The following is a 19,427-nucleotide window of genomic DNA, read 5'->3' on the forward strand; positions in this document are numbered from 1 at the left end:
CCTTGAAAGTTTGTCAGTGAAATGAGCTGTCAGTGAAATGGGTTTCAGTGAAATGGGATGTTGGTGAATAGAAGTAGACCCATATATATATATATATATATATATATATATATATATATATATATATATATATATATATATATATATACATATATATACATATATATATATATATATATATATATATATACACACACACTAAAATCAAACTATATTATAATATGAAACATTTTCGCTTTCTCCTCTCCCCAACCCATACATTTAAATCCGAATTTAACACTGAGTGGTAACATGTTAAATCTAGACAATTTTCCCCTTATTGAAGACAAATGTATTGCGGATTTTTTCATAATCAAACACCTGAAGTTCGCTGAAATTAGACAATCCTTTAATTTAACTAACAAATATACATTAATACTCAGACAGATTTTAGATCTAATCAAGCCCTATATGGAATTTCCAGAGCTAAACAGGGAGGACATTGAGACATCCAAAAGTATCTTGAAACTATTTCTGCTTAAGAAGAAGATGATATCAAATGTTTACAAATTTTTGGTCTCGATCAGAACTAATAACTCACCGGTATTTTCCAAGTTCTGGGTAGAAAAGGACCCGAGTATATCCGCTACAGTTATGCAAGAATCGTTTAAGTTAAGTTCAAAATATATCCCTTTCAAAAAATTGGCCTATACGCAACTTATGATTGTAAATAATGCATATTTAACCCCAGCAATTATTAATAAATTTCAACCTAACTCACCAGCCTCTTGCTCATTTTGTAAGAAACATGTAGCTGACATATACCATATCTTCTGGAGTTGTAAATGTGTGTACAGACTGTGGTGCGCCCTAAGAGTGATCCTGGGAAAGATGGGTTACGAGAAATAACACTTTCATGGCAGTATGCTCTACTACATATACCTCCAGCTGGTATTTCTAAGTCTCAACATAGGGTGTTGATTTCCAAATTTATATTTATTAAACATTATATTTCTCTCCATTGGAAGAATCAAACAATAATGTCATGGGTAGGTTTAAAAGAATTAGTTTTTAGACATATAAAGGCTCAGAAATTCCTCTTTTATAAAGGGAATCGTAAGTACCATTCTGAAGACTTTTGGAATTCATTTTTTGCACATTTAGTAACCTGAAATGCTATGTCGTAATCTTTTTATGTATCCTACATTCACTTTTAGATCATTGCATTTATAATAGATGTTGTATTTGGGCTATGAACAATTGTATATAATTGTTTTCTTTGTTAACTTGTGGTGTGTGAATTTTATGTGTTTTTGTTTGTTATGTGTGTTTTTGGAAAAGAGTTATAATAAAAAGAATTTAAAAAAAATAATATGAAACATTTTTTTAAAAATACATATATACAAACATTAACCGGGAAAAGCCGAAATACACAACAAACAATATACAAAAATTGTTAAAACATGTTGTTCTTTAAAAAGACATTTAACCTAGTCTGTATCAAGTATAAGTCAGGGACGCCCTCTCTAGTTAAGAAAATTACCTATCAAAAACTGAATTTTAACTTACTTGATATGGATACTATGTCATTTAAACCTGGGGGGGGGGGGGGATATGTATTAAGAAAGACCTGCCACCACATTTCTTTCTCTTCAAGAAATATCTTCCATGGACTCCCATCCCCATATTTTACTTGTTGTAATATTACAAATTTAAAAGTATGGTCAGGGGAAAGTTTCTTGTGCCTTTATAGTGCGTTTTTCTCGTCGTATTGCCACATTTCATATCTGTGCTCATATATCCTTGGGGCCAATTTGCGTTGAGTTTTGCCTATATAGAAGGCTGGGCACTTGGTACACACAGAAGCATACACAACTGCTTGAGTCTAACAGTTATATTTACCTTTAATTTTAATCCTTTTATCACTTACGGTAATGGCAGTAGTTGACAAAATAAAATTACACTGGTGGCACATACCACATGGATACATCCTTCCTTCAATTCCCCCATCTGTGGTTTGTTCCAGAAGGCCCTTGATATTCCTACCCTTTCTAATAACAAAGTTAGGTTTCCTACCACAAATCTCAGCCAGACTAGGTTCATTCAACAAGATAGGCCAGTTCTTATTAAGAATATCCTGTGCAATATGACTCTCACTAGAAAAAGTTGATACAAATGGGCATGAAGGGCTAAAATTCTGCTGGGTGTCAATTACCTGTGAATTATCTAACTCAGAATCCACTATCACACTCATAGTTACCTCCAGATGAGAGAATACCATTACTAGAAATAAGGGGGCAGGGAAATACTCCCTGCACACGCCAAAATGGGGGTATAGAAACCACTGTGTCGTTTTCTTATAACTTCTTGTTTAATATTATATACAAGACTGACAGGGTATCCTCTATCTAAAAACATCCACCCCATAGTATCACATTCTTGCAGAAAGTCTTCAAACTTAGAAACCATGTGGGCCGCTCTTACTAACTGGCCCTTGACTATACCACATTTGACATGCATCGGATGATTGCTGGAATAATGTAGGATACTGTTAGAATAGGTGGGTTTCCTAAATATGTTAGATTTTAATCCCTCATCCTGTAATTTTTTTTATCATAACATCTAAATAAGACATTTCGTCTTCATTACAAGTGTGTGTAAACTTCAAAAATTCTGTGCCATGATTGACAAAATAAATGGGGCAATATCCTCCTTAGGTCCCTTCCATGCTATGACCAAATCATCCAGGTTTCTAAGTTTGAAGACTTTCTGCAAAAATGTGATACTATGGGGTGGATGTTTTAGATACAGGATACCCGGTCAGTCTTGTATACAATATTAAACAAGAGGTTAGATTAGAAGAAAATGACACTTTGGTTTCTATATCCCCATTTTGGGGTGTGCAGGGAGTATTTCCCAGACCCCTATTTCTAGTAATGGTATTCTCTCATCTGGAGGTAACTATAAAAGTGTGATAGAGTGGATTCTGAGTTAGATAATTCTCAGGTAATTGACACCCAGCAGAATTTTAGCACTTCATGTCCATTTGTATCAACTTTTTCTAGGGAGAGTCATATTGTACAGGATATTCTTAATAAGAACTGGCCTATCTTGTTGAATGAACCTAGTGTGGCTGAGATTTGTGGTAGGAAACCTAACTTTGTTTTTAGAAAGGGTGGGAATCTCAAGGGCCTTCTGGAACAAACCACAGATGGGGGAATGGAAGGAAGGATCCATGTGGTATGTGCCACCAGTGTAATTTTATTTTGTCAACTACTAGCATTACCATAAGTGATAAAAAGGATTAAAATTAAAGGTAAATATAGCTGTTACACTCAAGCAGTTGTGTATGCCGCTGTGTATACCAAGTGACCAGCCATCTATATAGGCAAAACTCAACGTAAATTGGCCCAAAGGATATACGAGCACAAATATGAAATGCGGCAATACGACGAGAAAAATGCACTATATAGTCACATGAAACTTTTCCCTGATCATACTTTTAAATTTGTAATATTACAAAAGGTAAAATGTGGAGACGGGGGGGGGGTTCATGGAAGACATTCCTTGAAGAGAAAGAAACATGGTGGCAGGTCTTTGTAATACATATTCCCCCAGGTTTAAATTATATAGTATCTATATCAAGTAAGTTAAAATTAAAAGTTTTTGATAGGTAATTATTTTAGCCAGAGAGGGTGCCCCTGACTAATACTTGATACAGACTAGGTTAAATGTTTTTTTAAAGAACATGTTTTAACAATTTTTGTATATCAATGTTTGCATATATGTATTTTTTTTAAAAAATGTTTCATATTAGTTTGATTTTAGAATATATACATATATACATATATATATATATATATATATATATATATATATATATATACATATATACATATACATTTATAGGTACCTTATTCTATAAAGTGATTTACATAAGATGCTTTTAATGTTGCAGCATGCATTTTGTTTAGTATTTAAGGTTTATCTCCTTTTTTGGTCCTCATTAAGTTCAGGTGGGGTGTGACTAATTGTGATTCTAATGTGTATAAATTGGTTTTGATGCAATTCTTAGTTGCCTGAGGAAGTCTGGTTATATACACTAGACGAAAGCGCTTACTTTGTTCCATGTTATAATAAATCTTCGTGTTTGGATCAGTGGATTTCAGCCTGTGTTTTTCAGTGTGAAAGTTGGTTTTCGTTCGTGTTTGGTTTTCCTGTTTAAGAAACCGCTCATTGTCAGTACAAGCCATGCTCGCAGGTGAAGATTTCAGAGATTATGCAATGTTACAAATGTTGTCAGAACTGCAGAGAAACAACCTATAAATATTCATGTGTAGCTTACATTGAGAAACTGGTAGTGGATCACAAAGTACTGAAAATTATCAGAAGACAGCATTAAAATGAGGCTTGACTTTCAGCTTCTGCTTAGTAAGAGCAGCGATTTATCCTATCATACTTTCTAATGCTCTTTTGCATCTGCCGAATTTTCAGACAGATCAACAGGGTTCAATATAATCAAAAACTCCCAGTTTCAAGATGCATTGACCTAGCCAATTTACATCGGGTAGTGGAAGAGAGGAGGCAAAAAGCAGGCTAAGTGATGAGAATTTCACAGCCACTAGAAGAATTTCATATGGCAATAAACTGCTTTTAACATTGCATCCTTATGATAAATTAAAGTTTTGCCAGGCAAACCACGTTCTCACAGCTCTGTTCAACACACACACACTTACTGAGATAAAACTACAATGCAACAATGGGCACAAGCTTGAACGGAGCACCAGCTACTGAGATAAAACAAACCGATACCAGCTACTAATAAAACTAAAATGGAGCCTTACGCTTACCCCTAAAACGGACACCAGCACAAGCTTGAATGGAGCACCAGCACAAGCTTGAATGGAGCACCAGCTACTGAGATAAAACTAAAATGGACACCAGCTATTACTCAAACTAAAGCAGAGCCTTAAGCTTACCCCTAAAATGGGCACTAGCACAAACTTGAACGGAGCACCAGCTACTGAGATAAAACTAAAATGGACATCCGCTACTAATAAAACAAAAATGGAGCCTTAAACCTAGCCATGAGTAAATGCTTTCCTGTGTGTGTGTGACTCCGGCATGGGCACACTTTTGTGTTTAAATTTGACGCAAATGCATGCTTGCATCCTTCGTTACAGGTCTTTGCAGCTGTAAAAGTGTGTGGGGGGTGCTCTCTCCCCCTCTGGTTCCGGCACCTATGGGACTGGTAGCGATGAACTATGAATTATCCTGTCAACATGGAAACGAATTGTTTGAACCCTCAGCAAGGGCACAGAAGCTATCACCAACACCATGTTGAAATTGGCTCCTATGAACTCTAGAGACTGAGAAGGTTGAAGGTTAAGATTTCTTGTAGTTTTATTGTGATACCCAGATTGGAACAAGTTTGAAGTACATAGTCTTGAGCTGTTATCAGTAGATGCTTGGTTGAGGTAGAAAGGAGCCAGTCATATAGGTATGAAAACACTCAATCACTGCAGTTAGAAGTGAGCTACTACCACTGCCATGCATTTGGCAAACACCCTGGTGGCTGTGGTAACACCAAAGGGTAGTGCTATGAACTGGTAGTGACTGGCTCCCAGCCAGAAGCATAGAGCATCTCCTAGACCATCTGTTCATTTTTATGTGATAGTATGGAGATCTATAGAGCACATCCTGTCATCCTTGTGCAGAAAAGGCAAAATGCACTGAACCATGACCATCTAGGACTTGTTACACTGAACTGACTTCTTCAGAAAGTGAAGATCTAAGACTGGTCTCCAGTCCCCTGTTTTCTTTGACACTGAAATCTTAACTTCCAGATCCTTTCTTGTATGACAGAACCTCTTGGGTGACTCTTTCTAACACCTTTTGTATTTCCAAAGCTGCCGTTTTCCTCTCACTGTGTGGAACATCAGGAAATTTGTTCTCTAAAGGCGGTGGTAGGGAAAAGGAAATTATATAGCCTCTGGAAATAATCTCTACACCAAAGTATCTTTTGTTAGGTTTAGTCAGGCGGCTCTCTGGTGCAGGGATAAGCGAACCCCGACTGCCTCCAGAGTAGGACAATCGGGCCTCCTTTCAGGAGTGCTGATAGGGATTATCAAAGGAGGAAACTCTGTTCCCTTAGTTATGCGGGTGTCCTCTGCCTCATGGGTGGCATCGTCCGTTGGAGTTCTCCCTCTGCCTTGAGAAGAACTTTCTCCACACGCTTCACGGAAAGGACCCCGGGATTTCATGAACCACATCTTTCGACCACCTTACTGATTACTGGAAAAAGTTCTTTGAGGAATTGAAAAACATACACCAACAGCACAGTCTTCCCATCTTTCTCACACCTGGAGTGCGAGTCTTTAACCTTGTGACCAAATAACAAACCTGTCAAATGGTGCATTGATGAAGGATGACTTAAAGGGCTCTGCGAAATCACACAGCCACATCCAGACAATTCTCCTAATGGAAATGCCTGAACCTGCCGCTCTTGAGGCTCCTTCAGCTGCATGGGAAATGAGGCATTTGAAATGGACTGAAGGATGGCCAACTGTGAAGCAACAGAAGACTCTGCCTAAGCAGTACTAGTCCCTGAGAGGGTTTTTGAGAGCTCCTTGATCAAATCCCTCTGCAATCTGCTGAAGTGCACCCAATAGTTCAGGGACCTGAGTGTGAAGGTCGCTGATGCATACACTTGCTTCCCAAATCTGTTCACTCTAGACTCCCTGTTAGGGGGATGGACAAAAACTCTGTTCTGAGAGTTCTTTTTTGGTGGCCGCCACCATGACCATAGCATCTACTAGTTCTCCTTTGTTGTAGAATTTCCTTCCTTTAGGTGGTGCCAGGATCCTATTTGGTCTCTTGGAGATCGGCTTTACAAATCTGGTTCCTTCCACAACTGCTGAGAGATCAAATCAATGAGCTCATCAGTTAGTTCTAGGCAATATACATACAATACATGGGTGTCAGGGGAATCCTGTGCCAACATTTACTACACTTCTTAAAACCCAAAGATTTATCTCCAATGACCCCTCTAGCAATAATACAGCAACTACAAAGTTTAACAAAACTTGTACACCAATAAAAGAAAGGAGAGGAAAAAACTTTTTTTAAGCAATAGCAAGGTAGAAAGACCACCAACAATGGTAACTGAAATAAGCAGTGAAGGAAAATATAAAAACAATAACCATTAGGACAAAGAACGTAGGAAAATACAGGACACTAATAGTATCAGTCCACACCGTCCTTTATTTTGCACTTTCAAGGTAACCGACGTCTTCAAAATAATAGCCAAATCAATTAACCCACTTATTATACTCACTCCTGCCTTCTCATTGGTTAAAACACACAAGTCTCACAGCAATCCCCTCCCATATTTAAAAACATATCACAAAATTTGTTCCATTAAAAAATCACATAATATTCCTACAACAATCGAGCGGAAGCAGTACAGGAAAAGCCTACTGAAAGACAGTGACAACAAAATTTAAAAAACTAGACATAGCTATTCTTCACATAAAAAAATCTGATTTAAGTTTCAGTAATGGGCATAATGAAATTCTGTCATTCAGCCCAGGTGGTTCACATGCATTGGTTCTAATCTGCCACCTCAATTCTTTATACTCTAAAAAAATCATCAGAGGGCCCTTCATGTGGCCCCAAATCTACATGCTCAATAACACAAAACCTGAAGGTGTGAGTAGGGTAAATGTTAATATTCTTGAATAGGGTATTATTTTCATTTCTATGCCCAACAAATATGTTGGTACACCTTTTGCCTCGAAGCCCTCTTAGTTTTTCCCACATAGATAATATGCTTTTAAATATGGGAGGGGATTGCTGTGGGACTTGTGTGTTTTAACCAATGAGAAGGTAGGAGTGAGTACAATAAGAGGGTTCATTGATTTGGCTATTATTCTGAAGAAGTCGGTTACCTTGACGAAAGCGCTAAATAAAGGACGGTGTGGACTGGTACTACTGGTCTCCTGTGGTTTCCTACATTCTTTGTGTTACTCCTGGTTGGTGTTGTGCTGATCTGTGGTTCAACAACAACTATTAGAAATGACCAACAAACGTAATAATTAAGGGTAAAGGGAGGATAAACTTTAGAAAGAAAAAAATAAAGAAAAAACAGTTATTTTTGAAACAGAAATTATGCTTGAGAACTGTACTGACCATGTCTGTTCCCAATGGTGGCAAATGAGATCTGGGGAAGGAGGGAACTACAACATTATGAGTAAGGGAGGAGCTTGAGAATTTGTGGTTTACACGAGCTGTAGAACAGCAGCAGAGTCAGATCAGAGGATCAGAACCAAACCCATATGTTGAGGAATGAATGAGAATTGACAGCATCAGATCAGTCAGTATCAGTGAAGTTTGAGGCTAATATTTCACCGATAAGGCTAAGTGAATGGTCAGACAAGTAGACTGCCAAGCCACTTATGTAAAGGTCAGGCAAAGTGGGATAAAGCGGATGCACAGACTTAATGGAACAGCATTTGACAACAAATTATTTACATGCACTCAATGTGTTCTACAATGCAGCTAACTAGCCAAGCAGTGAACCAGTTTTGCTCATTTTTAACACCTTAAGTCATAATTCAATAAAGACATGGACAAACATATTATATAAAAAAAGAAACTATGCTAACATGTTTGTAGTTACAATTATGTATCACTCACATACATGCTTTCATACAATCAGTCACAAATTGCTCAATTCCTGCCTTCCCTTAAAACCCACTCCTCTTCCAAAACAATAATTCTACATGCTTTTTTCCCACAATTTCCATTTTATTCTATGCAGCTTCTCCTACCCTTTTCTAAAGATCCAACTTACAGTAATTTTATCTGTTAAATATTCACTTCTTCAGTTTTTCCATTTTTAGTAATTGCTTTTTTGGCAGCCACAAGAATTAACAAGGCCTTACTATGTCCAGGCAATTCAAATCCTAAATCCTATAACCCAGAGCAAAAAACATTTCCTTAGTTACACCCATTTGCTCACCCAATATTTATGACAGTACTATGCAGGGAATTTTTGAAGTCTAACAACTCATTACATTCCAAAGAAAATGTTCCCAGTTACCTATTACTTCCCCATCATACCTCCAACACTTGCAATCTACCTCAGAAAAAATCTTTGGACTCTGCATGGAGTATAAATATACTCAAGCAAAAAATTCTAAATCTTCTAGACTTTGTTGCATATTTGGGAGCCATAAATATCCTCCGGTTGTTTCCTTGAGAATTGCTTATCCAATCTCTTTCCCCAATGTTTCCTGACTTCTGATTGATTCCTGTAGTTACTATGCAATTATTTTATATGCCCTGCTAATTATCCTTTAACAGACGCTTCAGGTCAAGATTCAGCTAAAACCTCTGCAAAAATAAAAAAAAAATCTGCTACAGCAGATCTAATTATCCTTTAACAGATGCTTCAGGTCAAGATTCAGCTAAAACCTCTGCAAAAATAAAAAAAATCTGCTACAGCAGATCTTTCACGTAGGATTCTCCTTCTCTTTGCCTATACTCCAATATCAGCCTGTGATAGGCAAGGCAATGTTTAGCGCCTGCAGTCCAGACATATTCTTGGCTTCTTCCCATTCTATTACCTTTCCCTTTCTAGATTTTTACTCCCAATACCTTGGTTCCTTTGTCAGTCTTCTACAGTAAATTTCAGCACCCTCATGCCTATTCTCTGTACCCCCAATTGCAGTCATCTTTATTGGCAGAATCTCCTTTCTCCATTTGTGCTAGCTAATTTCTTAGAATACGTTCTGCTCCTTTATAAATATAATATTTTTATGGCTGTTATTCTCCTTAAGGATCTACATCCAAAATCCCATTCTCTCCTTAATTCTTGAATTTCCCCACTACTTCATCATCCCTTTCCACTTTGAATTATAGCTTTTTGCTTGTGTTATTTATATGAACCTTAATAGTTTTGCTGTAAAATATCCCTTCAAATCAAGTAATCGTAAACCATCTTGTTATAATGGAAGGATCACCTTATCCCACTTAACCCGTGTCCTCTTTCCCTTCCAGATAAAATCCTTCAACTCTATTACTTACTTAAAATCATTCAACTCTTTATTAAATTCCTGTCCACAACTACTTCTCTGGTTGTTAAAAATATGCCTGACTTGTATATAAAACTAAAGGGACTAAAATATTTTCACGGATTACATCATATCTACAAACAATAGTTTCCACTTTCTCAGTTTTTGTACCATTTTTTTAGTCTGTTTTCGCAACTCCTCAGCTGCCATAACAGAATCCTTTTTTAGCCCATACTCCTAAAATACTTCATTTTAATCATGCTCCCATAAATATCGGTATTGCTAAACCAACCCATGTGTGGGTACATAGTTTACAGTTACAGCTTTTACTTTGTCTTCATTAATTTTATATCCTGAGAAAAAAAACTTGAAACTGTCTCAGCATATTCCACAACACTGATGTGTTTTTCTGTTTTTATGAGGTACAAAATTATATTGTCTGCAAATAAAGCCAACTTTTCTCAATTATCCTACCAATTATATCCTTGAATTTCTGAGTCGTTTATTTTGTCAGTGGCTCTAAATACAACAAAAACAACAAATGGGAAAAAAGGATAACCCTGCCTGGTTCCTCTGTTCAGAAACAACTTGTCAGAGAGGAACCTTCACACTAATTTTTGCCTCCAGTCCTGCACATATCCTCTTAAACTACCTTATTATTGTACCAGGGACTGCAAATGTTTCCACTGCCATACTCAAAATCCCAGCTTACCCTGTCAAATGCTTTCTCTGCATCAGGACCCATCAACAACAGCAGTATTTTCTTATGCTTTGCTCCCCCTGGATTATCATTGTTCTATTAATGTCAAATGTTTGTCACCATCTCCAGTCCACAAAACCACATTGATCCATATCTCTCAATTTTGGAAACAACTTTGCCATTCTTTTAGATATTACAAACACTTAATAATCATGGTTTAAAACTGAAAAGGCTCTATATAAGTTGGGTCTGATGGGTCTTTACTGTCATTAGGTATTACTGCCACACCAGCTTTCTTCCAGAATGTTGGTGCTTTCTATCATTTTAAAATACTGTTAAACAAAACCTTTCAGATCTTTATCACTTTCTTCCCTCCTAGCTTCCAAACTTGTACAGGAATACCATCTATTCCTAGAAACATTCCTGCAGATTAATTATATGTCAAGATTTTCATCTCATCTCCTATCTTAAATGTTAATTGTTCAGCCTCATTTTCATCCAACCACATTACTTGCGTCTTCCATAAATTTTTCCATTTCTACTTTTTCTTGATTTGTACAAAATTTCAAAAAGAATTCCAAAATATCTAATACTTCTATAGGATCTTGGGTTATTTTTATTGTTGCAGTCTTCCCAAGTTTGGTAACAAACCTTTCTACTTTCTGTTGCCCAAGTTGTTTTGCGAAGAGTTTTGGTAACTCCAGGGCACAAACAATTGCTTAACAGCAATTTTCTAAAATCCTGCATATTATGCAGATACTCCCTTACTTTCTCTTAAACGCTCTGCAGTTGTGCCTCTTCTTGTCCTGTGAGACTCCCCTTATTCTAAGATACTTTAACCTTTGTCAAACCCTCTAAAATAATTACTTCTTAACCATATCTTTTCCTTTTACTTCTACCATATTTTAAACTCCACTTTCATTTTATCCCACTCACTAGCTATAACTTCTGAAGAAATTTCTATCTTCCCCTACAGTTCTCGAATAATTTCTACTACCTATTTTTTAAATTATTCTCTTTCCAACAGCTAGGTGGGGAGGTGCCACTGTCTCAATTTTAATTCATTACCCTGCATTATCTTAGTTGTTAATGACCGATTATCTGAGATGGTTAATGGATGTTTTTCACAGCTTTCAATTAAATGCACGTGTTCCTGAGAAACAGAATTTCTGTCTAGTCCAGTTATTGTACCTTGGGGAATACTATATAAATTATTTTAGAGTTCCTACTACTGCATTCACGTCATCCACACCAAATGTTTTCAAAAATTTCTTCAGAAATATATACTCATACAGGCCAGCGTAATCCTGCTCCCTTATCAGTAGCCTCTTACTACCACAAATCTACCATTACTATATTTTTTCCCCTTTTTATCACTACTGGGGATCATCTAGCAATTAGTCTAAGTACCACCCCTTTCTTATACCCCTAGTAGTCTGCTGAATATCCACCCTGAAATCCTTTATCGAATTCAAATACTCACTTATTTCTAAATGCGTCTCCTGTAGCATTGCTATTTACATTCTGCATTTCTTATATAATTCATTACTCAAATCTTTTTCTCTACACCTGTGTGCCCATTTGCATTCCAAAATGATGTTTAGTGTAGCCATTATAATAAGTTATTATTCCCATCTATTACATAAATGACAGTTTTTTAAATGTTGATTTCCAACGTTTGTGTTACATGCACCTGCTAATGTTTGGCAGGTTGATCTCTTACACAGTTATCTCTTGCAATTTGCATTTGAACCCATTACACATTTTACAAGATATTTTGTTTTAATGAAAAACCTTCAAACAAACAAACAAAAAAAAACTCCCTCAGAACCTATTAACTTAAAACAAGCACACAAAAATATGTACATCTTTAAATAATGACATTTAACCCCCTCCTGATAGGAACTGCCCCAAACTGACAGCTGGACATATAGGCATAACTTAAACTAACATTAAGGATATCCATGCTAAGATAGCCTGTGCTCTTACATTAATCAATTGCAGTCTATTCTGGGCTTATCTTCATTCCCTTCCAGACATGAAAAACAGCTTATATACTTTCAGAAAACATTAATCTTCATCCAAATATGTGCTGGCTTTTATTACTCCTCACTACCAAATGTACAGCTCTACAAACCTCATAACTTACACAGAACATTTATTTACCAAATACATTTTTTCATTATGCTGTGTCATCTTATATACTTGCTTACACAAAACATTAAAGTTAGCCAATTCACCTATGGAAGAGAGAGATCATACCACTCTACATATGATAACCTGTGCTCTTTTACTCCCCATCCCCACCCCAACAACTCAAGATTACAACATATTAACATGCTTTTGTCCAGCCATTGTTATCCTTTTTACATTATAATGCCTACATTTCTTAAAACTAAACCGAGAAAAAAGGCAGTTGCCTACTTTTGTAACCATCACATACAACAGTTGTTGTATCTTTCAGCTTTTCCCAGTTAGGGGTCGCCACAGCAGAACTCCGGTCCGCTAATGACTGGCAGTAGATTTTTACATGCCGAGTTGCTAGCTCTGACACACAACCTTCAACGAAGGTACGCCCATTCACGCATGTCTCCACACAGAAGATGCTTTAGCTGAGAATCGAACAGGACAACGTCTTACTGTGAGGTGACAATGCTACCGCAGCACCACCACCGCAGCTAACAACAACATACAACAGTAATGACAATGCTTTATTATATAACATGCACTTTATATCATGAAATGTTTTATACGAATACTGTTAACAGAAACTGGTTTACTTACAGTTACTTTTTTGTTTCTCCTTCCCTTCATTGTTCTTCCAAACTTGAATACCATGAAGTTGGGCATATACATCTCAGTCCTCCACATGTTTAACAAAGTCAACAAAAGTCACATCTTTACACTTTTTCTTGAAAAGCCATACATATTTCACAAACGTGAATGATGCTTTACAGTCTCACATTTACTCACTAATTTCAGTGCTGCTGGTCTTCTTTCTGTTCATCTCCATCTCCCAACCCCAGACTCCAAATCCTAGGTACTCCTAATTCTTCTAGTTAGCTCCTGTGCATTTTTCTCTCTCTCAAGCATTTTCCTTTAGATCAAGTGAAAAGGTTTCACTGGCAAAATTTCTCTAAAGCACAGTCCCCTTCTATTTGATTGCTCACTTTTTGTTGGACAAACTTTTGCATTTCCTCCTTACCCTGTTCTGCATCAAAAAATTACTTTGATCTTCCAGGGGAAAAACAAAGTATTCTAAAGACAGCTGAGTAGAGCAGCTTGAATGTCACACCCGCATGTCTACATTCCCTGACTGCTGGGATAAATTTGCTTCTATTCTCCCTGGTGTACAGTGACTAAATATTTTCCACAATCACACTACTGTCTCCAATTTTTTTATAATTTTCCCTTTGCCAAACTTTTGAGAGAGAGAGAATCACTTCTTTCTGCTGATATGAGTATACCTTTAGTAATGCAGGTCTGGGTCTGTTCTCTCATGGTCAGGCTTGGAACATACAGTGTGCCCTATATTAATTATTAAACCCTGCTGTGGAATACCAGTTCAGTTTATTTGTGCTTTCATAAAATTAGTACAGTCTGTTCTTTGCAGTTTCTCTGGTACAGCAGAAAATTTTGGGTTCTTCCTGCATGCTCTGCCCTCTAACACTGCCTTTTTTAAATGGTTCTCATCAGTGTCATACTCAGCCAGCCTTTTTCATTTCGACCTCTAATTTTTGTAGTTTTATGAGTTCATCTGAATAGCTGTTTAAAGCTTCTGTTTTTTCCATTTGATTTATTTTTTCCTTTAGAATACCAGAAAGCAGGTTTTTCATCAAAGCTGGAGCTTGGGCTGCCTTTTGTTGAACGGCTGCAGGATTCTTCCAAGTCACTATTTTCTCTCTTCCTTTTCTAGTTAATGTTCTTTCAGGCTCTCTAAATATCTGTTAACTTGCACAGTTTCTGGCCCTTATCTCAGTTTTTTTCACAATGGGAGAGCTCAAATCAAGCTGTTGATCAGTGTTCAGCCATCTTGAAAGTTCCCAGTTTTGTTGATTTTGTCCCAAGTCATGTAAAAATAATCCTGCTACACGTTTCCAATGTGAATGAATGGCAAGCTTTAGCCAAGTCAACAAAGACCACACCTTCAAAATTCCTTTCTTTTGTATGTTAAGGAAAAATGACAAGAGACGGCAGTCAAGTGCTGTGTCCTTACCAGTAGCCACTACGAGTCACACATAGGAGTTGATGGTTTACCCAGGGACTAGTTTAGCTGGCCAAAGATGGCCTTTTCTTTGAATGAGAAGACAGGTTTGAGATTAGCCTGTGAGGTTCAGATTGGGTTCATGTTTAGGTAGAGGTGTCAGACTGGGGACCTTTCAAAATTTTATGAAGAAACCAAAGGACAAGGAGAAGTTAAGGAAAATGGGCTTGGGTCTGCTGCTTAAAGTCTTACAGCTTTTTATTTTTTTTTTGGTACGTACAGAAATCTAATCAGTACACATGGTTATAGGTTCAAAGGTTTATACTAGGCTAATGACTACCAGGGTCTTTAAAAGCCTAGCAGTGCAACCAAACCCAGTTTTGCTCCAACGTATCTTGGACCCCAGTATGGTGGGGTATGTTATTAAGGAGATAGCCAAGGGTTATGGTGGAGGGGCATATTAGCAGAGGATTAATTTACTTACTGTTGACCTCTGTCCATCAAAGTCATGGGAGTCAGACCAGGTGGTGAATTTGCGATTTCATATCGAACGATCAAGGTTTTGTTTGAACAGGATCATGGATGCACTCTGCTTCACATGGATGGGGAACTTATTTTATAGTATGGGGAATCCTTTGAGAGACATATTGGGCTCTCAAGCATGTTCTATTTTTGTTGCAGGCAAAGTTCAAGTCTTTGGATCTAATGTTTCTGGTGCTGTTTGTTTTGTGGACGTGCAACAGATCCATCAGAGATGGATATAAGAATGCCTTGTATGTCAGGCATAGATCAACACTTAGTAATCTGTAGGAGACAAGAGTACACAGAAAGGGCCTTAAGGCGATCTGTGTAGGACAGGGATTCCCCTAGTGATGAACATTTGACGGCCTTCGAACTGTTGCAACTACCTGGTTAGGTATATACCAAATGGGGTGCTGTACTCAATGATGGTTTTGCCAAGGGCAGAGTAGAGTGGTACTTCAACTTCCTTGGACCTGGATACCATTCTCTTGTTCACAAACTGAGCGACACAGATTGATTTTCTTACTATACTGAATACTTGGTGGTGGAAGGCTAGAATACTGTCTACATATGTTCCTAGATTTCTAACTACCATGTCACCTCAATGGAGTAACTAGCTTGGGTGGACAATTTTCTAAAAGGCACAATAATGCATTTATTCCCATGGAGTTTAAATATGTGGCTTTGGCACTAGTCATTTGTTTATATTAGACCATCTTGTAGGGTGCTAGTGTCATGGAGGGAAATCTATGACAGCTCCCAATTTAGTCATCTGCAAACTTGGTGAGCCAAGGTCCTTGACATTAGCCTTGACTTCTGAGTAGTACTGCCAAACAGAAGCAGGCTCAGCACAGAAGACTGGAAGTACTCTGTTGGTGACCTGTTTCCTGGTGGAGGTGGTCTCACCAATCATGACTTCTTGGGTGTCATCTGTGAGCCAGGTGGCAATCCAGTGAGTTATGTAGGGATCTATATTCTAATTTGGAGAATTTGTAAATAATACCAGAGTAGGGTATTGTATCGAATGCCTTGGCCAGGTCAAGACTGGAGGTATATATAGTTTTCCCCTCATCAATTGCCTCGGTGACATATTTGAAGAAGCCTACCAGGTTGAGTAGGCAAGACCTCCTCTTAAAGCCAAACTGGAATGAGTCCACAGTCTGCAGGTTGCCAATGTCCTTGTCAATCACTTCCATGATGACTCTTTCCATGGCTTTGCATAACAGACATGTCAGACGAATGGGTCTGTAGTTCCTGGAGTCAGTTGATGGTCCACCCCTACAAAGAGGATTGACCACCGTGACCCTCCATTCACATATGTAACCTGTTTTGTGAATGTAGTTGAAGAGTGTCTCAAGTGGTCCTGCTAGGTCAAGTTTAGGCTATTTAGGAGGCAACTGGAGATATTGTTGGGACCCATTGAAGCAGTGTTTTTAACCTTAACGAGTGCTGCCTATAAAATCTCTCTGTTGATAGTTCTGGGGGGGAGGTGTACTCAAAGGGTTTTACATGGGCTAGTGGGGGGAGTTGTGGGAGGGTGAAGTTATGGCAGAATTTATTAGCCAGTCGATTTATGTCACCCTGGTCAAGGAAGTTTGTCAGTTACGACCAATGTTGCACAATGCTGTGTGTTACCTTTGAGGCTCCTGACATAGCAGAAGGCCTTGTGACTGCCCTTAGTCTGTGAGGCTATCCTGACCTCATAACTGGACTTGTTGGACTTCATATAATCTCTTAACTTTCTTGTTTAGGTGAATCAGAGAGCTCTTGTCTCTGTGACAGTTGCTCTTTCTGATTTTTGGCCATGACATTTTTATTTTGTTACATACCTTGTTAAGTGAAGGATTCCACTAGTGGGATTTGTTTCTGGTGTTTGATTTGGGATTACTTCTACTAGCTACAGCAACAAAGATGTGAATTTTGACAAAACATCACTTAGTGGGATGTAGTTTGTTTTAGAATAGTTCCTAACGGTTATGGACTTGGCTGGGTTTTCTGGGTTGATTTTTATTTCAAAGGAAAAATCTCTGTGGTCCAACTTCACCAATTAGGATATGACACAGGGAGGGTACAATGCTCTCCCATGTTGGTGAGTACTAGTTCAGTATGTTTGATTTTCTGGTCGGAGTGCGCACTATCTCGTCCACGTTGTTCATACTGACAAAGTCCAGGAAATGTGCCTGCGAGTTAGAGGCAGTGTAGCTTTCCCAGTCTATACGAGGGTAGTTAAAGTCTCCCATGAATAGGATATTTGGATGGGTGGTGAGCACCTCTAGTAGTCAACACTGAAAGCTGTCTAGACTTGTTTCAGTGTACCAATGACCTTTCAAGTCTCAGTGGTGATCCAAGGTGCTCCATGTAAAGCAAAGTCCATCCCTAACTCTATTGAAGCATGACCCTGACCAAAGGATGGGAAATTTGAAATTCAACCCAGATCTGCCCCCATGTCTCTGAAAGACAGAAGCAGACAGTAATGCCCAAACAAAGCCCCCCCAACATACCCCTCTCCTAATAAATATCCATGACACATAGGTACACAATTGGGTTGGATTCCACGATTAGCTTATAGAGGCGTAGGGGGTTGGCAGCATAGTATACACCTATGAATCTATAATGGACCACACTGCCTTTGACCAGCAACAGAAAACAAGACTTGAATAAAGTCGACAACCTAAAAAGTTGGCTTGGAAAAAAAAATTCAATGTTTCTGCAAGGATGCAATCTCCGCTGAACCTTCCTAACCTTGCTGTTCTGTGTCAACCAGTTCTGAAACTATGCAACCTGGGGGTGGTGGTAACAGGAAAATAATTCACTACCCTTAGTAGAGCCACAACATGTGAAAACAGTGGAATCAACTAAACTCAAGTCTTGACATTATGGAACCTGGTGACCAAGTTCCCCATCTACAGCTGAGTTACAGACCTTCAGACATGTACTGGAGAACCATTTAGCTATATCAGACTAATCAAGTGGAGAAGCTGCACATCTTTAGATGAAACGTACACAAAACTGTTACTCCAGGCATCATTCCTATTTTAGCTAAGAATGTAGCTGCTACATTACAGTGATTTCCAAAAAATGGATAACTTACTAAAAGTCTGAAAATTCTGCCTGATTTATTGATAATCAACTACAGTCCTGTACAATTCAATGTCACATGGTTAGGCCTAATGGGTTAAGTAAAAATATGACTCATAGAAAGTTTTATAAAGATTCTCCTCCAGTCTGGATTTGAACTAAGTGTCAGACAGCACTGAAATTTCAAAATGAGGACATACCATTAAGAATTTTTATAGCAGCACAGTGACAAGGGGAAAGTGTGTAATGAGCCAATCTTATTCTCAGGTTAAGGTGTTCACCAACCAGGCAACAGCAGCATAGTCAGTAGGGGCAACTGGATGAACAGTTAGGGGAAGTGGCAAGTAATGAACAGTGAAGCCATTTGCTAACCTGAAGGACCATGCCTCTTAATCTAAAGGTCTGGTTTCAGATGCTAAAATGAGTTGTTTCTGTTATGCAGTATGAAATGCAATCATTAAGTTTCAGCCTATACTCAATTACCCCTACAACATCTGAGCTATACTGCTGTAACCTGGTGCCACATATACACATACAACAAAGCAACCATCTGGACCTTTTAGAAGGATCGCTAGCGGGATAAGGATATATGTCAATGCTTTTGGCTAACAGAGTAACCTCTAAGGAAAAAAGGACAACCTTTATAGAGAGAGGCATGTAGTGGAACACATTATGGTTGCCACAGCTCTTCTGAGGTACCTTCTCATTCTGTCACAGTCTGCCCTTCTGAGTTTAGAACCTCCACTACTGACTAGTTGGCCTCTTATAACTTTCCTCATGATCACATGTTTACAAATCACATACCACTTCCAGGCAAGAAATTCTCACTCCACTCCTATTTGAGTATGCCGGGTACATGAACAACACC

At 38.1% G+C, this 19,427-nt stretch overlaps 1 protein-coding gene across 2 annotated transcripts in view; it reads right to left on the bottom strand.

Moving 5' to 3' along the window:
• The window catches only part of EXOSC1 (exosome component 1), a 311,547-nt gene that overhangs the window by 122,098 nt on the left and 170,022 nt on the right, over window positions 1-19,427 (bottom strand). The gene's annotated exons all lie outside the window — the stretch shown is intronic.

Source organism: Protopterus annectens, chromosome 14.part0 (genome assembly GCF_019279795.1).
Source record: "Protopterus annectens isolate FY-2018-M chromosome 14.part0, PAN1.0, whole genome shotgun sequence".
In the NCBI taxonomy this organism is placed as follows: Eukaryota; Metazoa; Chordata; order Ceratodontiformes; family Protopteridae; genus Protopterus; species Protopterus annectens.